We start from the raw sequence: 9,558 nt of genomic DNA on the forward strand, positions 1-9,558 counted from the left end.
CTGCAGCCACAAGCCGTCCTACACAGAGTGTTCATTACAGTATCAGGATTGCCTTAAACTATTTCATATTTTAATGAACTGGTTCAAAATAATAATGACACTAAATCATGACTCCATATTTGCATATACGTAAATTGCAGTAGTAAAACTTTTGTCCACTAGGTGGCAAGAAATTCCAAGCTAAAGGCATTTCCACAGACAACCTCAATGTCCAACATGTGGACATACTGAAGGGTCAAAAGGTTACATGAATGTTTCCCCTCTGTTCTGTTTGTGCTGGCTTGGCTTTCATCATAGCTAGATGAATCATTCTCTTATAGTGAATGAAGCATACAAGGTTACAATGTGAAGCTTTTTTTTCACGGTCATTAAAATAAACTCAAAACTGATGACAGAATCGATGGAAGGGGTCATTTCTAAACAATTACAGATGAAAGTTTTTGGAATCATAACCATATTTCTTTACATATTATGACAGTTGGTGCAGGACGTCTTTTAAGTCCAGCCATTCAAACAATGTTGCTTTTAAGTTTTCTCTTCTGTGCTCACTGCAGGTGCGCTGTTACGTAAGTCTGTTTTTCTGAGGGGATTTGCTGTCTCTGGTGAAAAGCAAGGCACTGGAGTGAGGGGGGCAAGGGCTACGCCTTTTCTTCTGTTCTTTTACCTGTTTCTGAGTATCTTATTGCCTTGTTTTATCCAAGATACTTATAAAATCCATTCAGGGAAAGAGAAATAACAGCAGATCACCTGAACTGAACCAATGAAAGTAAGTCTCTGAAAGTCTCTCAGAGGACTTTGGGTCATAGGATTTACTTAGCCTAGTTTTTCAAAGAATTGAGTTTGATGAATGGCTTTTCTTAATCAAATGACAACCATCCCAACCGCTAGGAACTACAAAGAGTTTGTGGAAATCTGATAGGGCTCATAAATTCAATGAAAGTATGTCTATAATAGACTTTTATGACCCTCTATGATTGTCTTGAAATGAGAGATTCAACCCAACTAATCTGTAAACTGATGGTTTGTACAGTCTGGTTTAGTTTCATCCCACGTAGCCTGTTTGACTTCAATGAACTCAATGAATGTCTTTTGTTTATTTACTGTATGCACTTCAAACGTCATGCTTACCATGACGATTTTCATTTGATTGGAGAGCTCTGATGTGAAAATCCATTCATGACACCATCCTTTATACTGGTATATACAGTAGGCCTATATGTGTGTGTGCACAGTATGTGTGTGAGAGAGTTCCTCTGCAAGATGTCCCCTTTCATTTGTTGTGGAAATTAGAGTGTCTGTATGAGGGTGTGTGCATGTTTGTGTGTCGATATGTGTTTTAGGGTGTGGACAATGTGGCATGGTTATAATAGCTAGCAGAATTTGAGAGCGGCCACTTTTGTCAGTTCGGTATTTTAGAAAGAAGACAAATTGAAAATTGAAGAATTGGCCTATATTTAATAACATTACAAGACTGAGGCACTGCAACCTGATTCAGTGCTGTTAGGCAGAACCTTTCCATCGTCTTCAATGAATTGATGTGATCCAAGACCTCCGGTGCAACATGAGAGTGAATGTCAGAGCAGGTGGAGACCTTGAACAATTCTCTTTTTATGTGTATGCGGAGGAGGCAGTGTTTGATTTGGCACAGATCAGGATGTGTTCTACAGATTAAGGTATAAATGTACAGTAGCAAAAGAGGTCAATGACCCCCAGGGTTTTTTTACCTGCTATACTTTATTCTTGATTATATATTCATCATATTATTAGTATTATCATAGTAATATAATTCATGAAAAAAATCATTTTTCTTATTCCTTATTGCTTTTTTCTGTCTTTTAAAATGTGCTTGTATTTTAATTGAGTACATTGGATGGATAGATAGATAGATAGATAGATAGATAGATAGATAGATAGATAGATAGATAGATAGATAGATAGATTTTTGTAAATACATTTGGTTATATCTTATTTAAACGAGGTGAGAATTCGGATGTGTATCTATCGGATGTGTGCGTGCATGAGGTCTTACTCTTAAAGTGACAGTAACCTATAAATACCTTCTGTTGTCTGTCATGTAAATCAAACAACATAACACAGCTTTAACAACGATTAATCCATATTAAAGGTGCCCTAGAATTAAAAATTGAATTTATATTGGCATAGTTAAATAACAAGAGTTCAGTACATGGAAATGACATACAGCAGTGGTTCCCAAACGTTTTAGCTTCGAGTACCCCCTGAAGGGATTACCATCCTTCTGCGTACCCCCTCTCTTCCACTTCGACTGCAGTCACACCTTTACCATTAAGGGACAATATTTGCCCCCTAAATTGATTTTCCAGTGCATTTTTTTTTTTTTTTTTTTTTTTTTTTTAGCTTTATGAATAACTTTATAAACTAAATAATGTTTTAAATAAAAAATGTCCAATAGAGAGATATGCAATGATGGTAAAACTAAGTAAAACTTTTAAATATTAAACTATAACCGCCAGTAGGTGGCAGCAAGTCACTGTTTTTATGAGTGAATCATCGAGTCATTCATTCAGTAACAAAGCAAGTGGCTGTGAATGAATCATTGAATCATTGACTCTCACGATTCGTTTTAAGCCGCAGAATTGTCCGCGAAACACAGACGTGTGTTGTAGTTCTGCTGTGGTTTTCGTTAGAACTATTATTTCATTGCAAAATAGAGTAAATACTGACAGTACTGTGTTTAAAATTTACGTTTTATTTTTTGACCTGTTGTAAAATGTCACGTTTGCAGTGGATATTTGGGAACAATTGCATTCTTGCTCGTTATCATCATTAAATACAACTCACACAAGGTATGTTTTTGTATCGGAGAAAGTTTGAGTCTTAAATCGAAATTAATCCATTATCTGTGTCTACATTTGTTCTTCATGCGAGTAAGTGCTAAATCTCTACTTTTACAAAGGTGCATTGTCGAGAACGACAGTAATTTAGCGCGATTTAAGGCAGCAGATTCGGCACGCAATCTATCATTTGCATGCTGCTTTTTTTTACAGTCTATGGTGGATACAGTCATTTTTGACTGCAAATGATGAGGTAATTTGATTAAATGTACTGGATTTACTACATTTTGGAAGTTAGAAATACATGCTCGATTTTAATATTGTTTTAAGGTATAATTAAATGAATTACTCAGCATTTTATTCGCGTACCCCCTTTTGTCACCTCACGTACCCCAGTTTGGGAACCACTGACATACAGTGAGTCTCAAAACATGTTGTTTCCTCCTTCTTATATAAATCTCATTTGTTTAAAAGACCTCCGAAGAACAGGCGAATCTCAACATAACACGGACTGTTACGTAACAGTCGGGGTGTACGCCCCCAATATTTGCATATGCCAGCCCATGATCAAGCCATTACACAAGGGCAGCCAGTATTAACGTCTGGATCTGTGCACAGCTGAATCATCAGACTAGGTAAGCAAGCAAGAACAATAGCGAAAAATGGCAGATGGAGCGATAATAACTGACATGATCCATGATAACATGATATTTTTAGTGATATTTGTAAACTGTCTTTCTAAATGTTTCGTTAGCATGTTGCTAATGTACTGTTAAATGTGGTTAAAGTTACCATTGTTTCTTATTGTATTCACGGAGACAAGAGCTGTTGTTATTTTCATTATTAAACACTTGCAGTCTGTATAATTCATAAGCACAACTTCATTCTTTATAAATCTCTCCAACAGTGTAGCATTAGCCGTTAGCCACGGATCACAGCCTCAAACTCATTCAGAATCAAATGTAAACATCCAAATAAATACAATACTCACATAATCTGACGCATGCATGCAGTATGCGTGGCGAACACTTTGTAAAGATCCATTTTGAGGGTTATATTAGCTGTGTAAACTTTGTTTATGCACTGTTTAAGGCAAGCGCTAGCTCCGTGGGCAGGGAGCGTGAGCATTTAATGGGGCTGCAACCTGAATTGGCGCATTTCTAATTATGCCCCAAAATAGGCAGTTAAAAAAATGAATTAAAAAAAAATCTATGGGGTATTTTGAGCTGAAACTTCACAGACACATTCAGGGGACACCTTAGACTTATATTACATCTTGTAAAAAAATGTTCGATGGCACCTATAAATTTATACAGCTAACAGTGTCATTTTATATTTAATTATTACATTTCTGTACATGACAATTAATACTACAGTTAGACCTTATACTTTTATTTGTAACTTTATGTTGTTGGCTGGGTGGGGGTTGGGGGGCTGGGGGGGATTGTTCTCCCACGGTAGAAATCGTGATGCGACCGCAAAGGGCACTTTCACTTTCGCGATCAAAGGGGCAGGGGCTCAGACTGGAGACTGTCAGAGCGTTTCAAAGCAAGGTTACTGACACACTCCTAGACACTTTTCTTTCCTTGTTTTTTACATTCTTGCTGGGTGGACAGAATAGATTTCAGGGCACTTCCTTGACCCAGAGCTGGCTCACAGCAAATTGAGGAAAGTGCACTAGATGAGTGAACGAGGAGCGAGGTCATCATTCCCGGCTTCCTCTTCCCCACTGCCAGGTGGTGCAGGCAGAAAAATCACAAACATTGCCGTTTGACTGTTGATCTGGACAAAGCAGGTGGTCAATAAAATATGAGGTCATGACAGACAGTGTGTCATCAGAAGCGGTTGGCATAGGAGAGAACGACACAAGATTCTGTAAGTCCCTTTGAACTGAAAGCTGGCGGCTCTAATCATGGGCTCTCTAGGAAAGTCTCTGTCGCCATAGAGTGGTAATGAAATGGAACTTATTTACACAGTTTCCATGGAACTACCCATTGGATTTATTGGATTCATACTTTTTCCCTTAAATCAAGGAATTTGGTTTATTTAACCTATTCTGTGTTTTTTTTTTTTTTTTTTTTTTCCAAGGTTCCTACTCACTTTCATGAAGCAATGCTTGTCTTTGTAATAATAAAAGAAATGTTTGAAATATGTTCATAAAAGATTGCTCTGACCTTCATCTTACATCTGTTTTCAAAGTCTATTTAGTTGCAAATGACCTGCAAATGATAAATAAAGGAGTGGATTGTAGAACTTTCAATAACCTTTAAAATGTTTTCTTCAGTTTGCTTTAATCCATTACAAACCTGGTTTTCCTTGCAGATGAAGCTGAGGCTGCTAGAAATATACCATGCCCTGGATGATCTGAAATGGTCATGAACTTTTTCCTTGATGAACCTGCACTCAGACTTGAATTAAACAAGTTTGAAATAGATTCTGAAAAACAGATGGAAAGCATAGGGAAGGGTTTTGCGTTAGGGAAAGTCTTATTACCTGCGTCATGGGTTTTCACTCACAGAGAAAGGCTGTCTGAAAGTAAGCATTAGAGCCCCACCATCTCCCTGGCTTCCAATGGGGAGTAATGTTGAATAACACAATGTTGTGTGGAAGAAATGGCTCACCTCTTCGTTTCTTGAATCTTCTCCACTCAACCATCCCATGACCAAATCACTCATTGGTGTGAGAAAATAACAATCTTGTCTCTCGCTGCCTTTTCATTGCAGTTGTTCAAAGCATCAGAACAACTGGCTTTCGCTTACATCAAGGACATTTCTGTCTGCGTCACGGGTTGGTGTTTCCATTACCTTATACTCAGAACACCAGAGGAGCCACCCTACCTCATGAGCCAGACCTTTGATTGATGTGCCTCGGCCTATAGTGGTGTGGATTTGTGGTTCGAAATATATAATATTTTGTTATGAAGTTGGACTAGAGTTGTGACCTCAGAATTTGACCTGACTGACACACTCCAAAAAAGCTGTCTGTTTAGATTCAGATCCAACTTTGCTGTAACTTTAAGACTACTGTGATTTGACATGGTTTGTGGTGATCATATTTTTCCATTTGAGATGTGTAACAGCATTTAATAACCAAGAAAGAACAGCTTTCACAAACATATTTCAGAGTTTCCTAGTGAACAAATTAGCTACTTGCTAGTAGCCACTCTAATTAAGCTACTTTTTGCTCCTGTCCGAATACTTAGGATACAAGCAAGCTTAATGTAGCTTATCCAAAAACACTTCTTTCTAGAATACTGCAAGACAAAAAGAGTTTTCCGGAAATGTTTAGGCTTAGTTTTTTCTTAATTTGCCACATAAAATTTGCTCGATGCGATTTGGTAGTCAGTGCAATAAACTGTGCCCTGAAGGTACAGTTCATTACCAACACAAGCTCGCGAGCAGAACTGTGCTTTCCATGAGCTTGGCTAATTCCCTCACCCACAGTGGAGAACATGAGGTTGTTTCCATATCAGATTTCTGTAACTGAACCTCGCAAATAAGTTAACACACTGAATCTACAATGTGTTGTGATACGTTAAGTATCAACAAGACAGCAGTGTTTCCCAAACACTTGAGCCCCTGTCAAGGCCTCCGTGAAGAAAAAGAGGGGGTTCGTTTAACAACTGCGTAAAGGACTTCCCCCAATGTTTACAGGTGCTATTAGTTGCATATGTGAACAGCAGTGACTCAGTGGGCGGGAATGTTTCTTTTTGACTTTTTATTGAGTATGAAAAGGCCAGTGAAAAGGTCAGCAATTATGGAAAATGATGAATCCATTTCTTTTGGAAGAATCACTAGTAATTTCTTTTGTGGTGTCAGATATGAAAGGATCTCTATATTTTCAGGGTTCTCAGCTGGGAGAGAGTACAGGTCTCCATAGTCTTCAGTAATTGCACAAATGTCAAACAATTATAAAAATCCACTTTAACTACAAAAGGTGATTTAAAGTTCACCAGGATCCTCATTTCATCAAAGCACGATGCTGCTTATGCCTTCACATAATTTGATGTAGCCTGCGCACTATATGAGATACTGCTTACCAGTATGCTAGAAACCCTCAAATCAGTGTCTATGTCTGACAAAAATGCTTTGGTAAACTTTAATTGTGACATAAAACTCATAATTATGACATGAAAATTTATGACATTTTAGTCGAAATTATGAATAAAAAACAAGATTATGATATAAAAGTTGAAACTGACAAAATCATGACATAAAAAGTCAAAATTATGAGATTAAGTCATAATTGTGAGATAAAATACTTTTTATAAGCTGATTATATAATTTTCACATAATTTTGACTTTTTGTCAGAATTATGATTTAGTGTCTCAAACTTTTGACTTTTTGTCTCATAATTTTGGCTTAGTATCACAAAATTATGACTTTTGTATGTATAATTATAATTTACCAAAGCTTTTTTTTCTTTCTTTTATTTTTTTTTCTTAAGTGGCATAAATTTCTGATAGATTAGAAAACAAAATTATTTATTTATACTGACTTTTATAAATTGGCCTACACCCAAGTTGCATGCCATAATATATAATTATATCGTACAATATAATGTAATTATGGTTTATTAATCACTATCTCTGACACTAGTTCATGAACTCATCCAAAATATTGTGCTGCTCCTCTCTAAGCTGGTAACTTTATTTTAAGATTTAAGCGAATAGCTTGTAAGCTTTATACTGACAAATTTTCAGATAATTAACTGATTACTGATTCATGTGTTTACGGCAGGAGTTGTCAATATGCTTAGTATCATGAACTCCATCTTTCCAGACAAAATAATTTCCTCATTTTTTTTTCCCCCCAATCAAAACTAAAATGAACATGTGTAGCATGTTTATTATGTATAAACACATAGAAGTGTACTGAGAATCAGAAAATCAACTAAAGTATACACTGTATACACATATTCATACAGAAGAGAGAAGTTTGATCATTCCGGTTACTATCATCCTTTTGTTGTTCGTCATAGAGCCTCTAATGTACTGTTTGTTTATAAGTCAGTAAACAATGGTGTGATCGAAATGCCATAACGCTGATACGAAATTGAGTTGCTGCCTACTTGTCCTGCCAAAAACGACGGCCCAGAGAGCCTTCCTCTCCATCCGGCGGTGGGTAAAAACAAAATTTTTTTGTAATTGACACCACATGTGCTTGTGTATGGGGGGGGGGTCTGTTACTCACAGTCATAAGCCATCCGTCCGCTAATATCATGGTACTGATGTAAGGACCCTATCCCCCAAACCCCCTGCCCTCCTTACGCACACCAGACCAGGGGAGGGTGACTGTATCTGGTTTCTCTGGCCCAGCGTACCCTGCGCAGATGCAGGTTGGGAGGTAGCTGGGGGCATGGTGGCTGTTGGCCAGAACAGGGAGGTCTGGAGATGGGGAGACTAAATGAAAAAGACTTTGTCAGGCCTTTGATAAGTTAAACCTAAAGGCAACGGCAAAGCTGGAAAGCAATGTTGGTGAGTCCTAAGATAATCCTCGTCTGTTGTACATACTATTTCAGTGAGGCACTTCGTCTGACTGTTACCCTGTTGTCTGAAGCAGATACAATGACCCTGATGATCCCACTGTCCTTGAAGGTTTCATGCCTCCCAGACGTATTTGCTATGTGATGTCTAAAGGCCCGATATACTCTCGACAAAGTTATTTTTCGTTCTTCAATAAGGGGTAAAAAGAAGTCTGAAATACTTGAGCAGTGGTATACAGTTAGCAAACATCCCAGTGCCACCCACACTGCTAGATGAATAGTTTAGATGAATATGTACTGTAAATATGTTCTTCTCTGAATAACAAAATAAACACAACAAAAATGACAGGAGTTAAAACATCTGATCATAGTGATATTGATATGTTTGCACAAGCTCTGCAATTTGACACTCCGGTCAAGACACGTCATGTTTGTTTATATAGCACTTAAAACAATAGATTGCTTAGAAGTAAGCAACTTTACAGTATTAAACATGTAAAAAAGAAGCTATGTCAGTGCCATTTTCAATAAGAATTACAATTTCAGTTTCTTCTCTAAAGCAGCTCTCCAGTGTGATTATGCTTTTACTCATGTCTGACCTCAGTGTACTGAACGAAAGAAATGAAGATGAAAGTCTCCACCTCAAATAAGGCGGAGCCACAAAGCACACCTGTACGGAGCCCCACACGACATGCAAGAAAAAAAATTAAATCGTGTGCACGATTTACTAATTTGTTCCCTCGATTTAGTAAATCGATCGAGGGAGCGAAACAGTAACTTGTGCACACGTTTTAGTAAATCGAGGGAACAAATTAGTAAATTGTGTGAACAATTTAGCATACTGTTTTTTACACCATACACCTGCCTATTATGTATCACTGTCAGTGTTCTGTGTTTATGTGTCCCTTGTCACATGTTCTTTTGTTCAGTTTTCCCGCCACTAGTTTGTCTCCTTGGTTACCTTGATTGAGTTCTATTAGTCCCAGCTGTCTCTCTTAATTAGCCTTGTTTGCCCCTTTGTTTGCCTTGTATATTCCCTGTGTTCTCCCTCAGTCTTTGTCGATTGTCGTCTTTGTATATGTCAGTATTTCATGTCTTTGTTGTACCATGTATATTGATCTCCTGCGTTTGTCCATTAAAGACCTGGGGCCTGTACTATGAAGCCGGATTAGCTGGCTAGCCAGGTAAGTTTAAAGGTCCCGTTCTTCGTGATCCCATGTTTCAAACTTTAGTTAGTGTGTAATGTTGTTGTTGTTAGAG

The sequence above is a fragment of the Megalobrama amblycephala genome, linkage group LG3, assembly GCF_018812025.1.
Source record: "Megalobrama amblycephala isolate DHTTF-2021 linkage group LG3, ASM1881202v1, whole genome shotgun sequence".
In the NCBI taxonomy this organism is placed as follows: Eukaryota; Metazoa; Chordata; class Actinopteri; order Cypriniformes; family Xenocyprididae; genus Megalobrama; species Megalobrama amblycephala.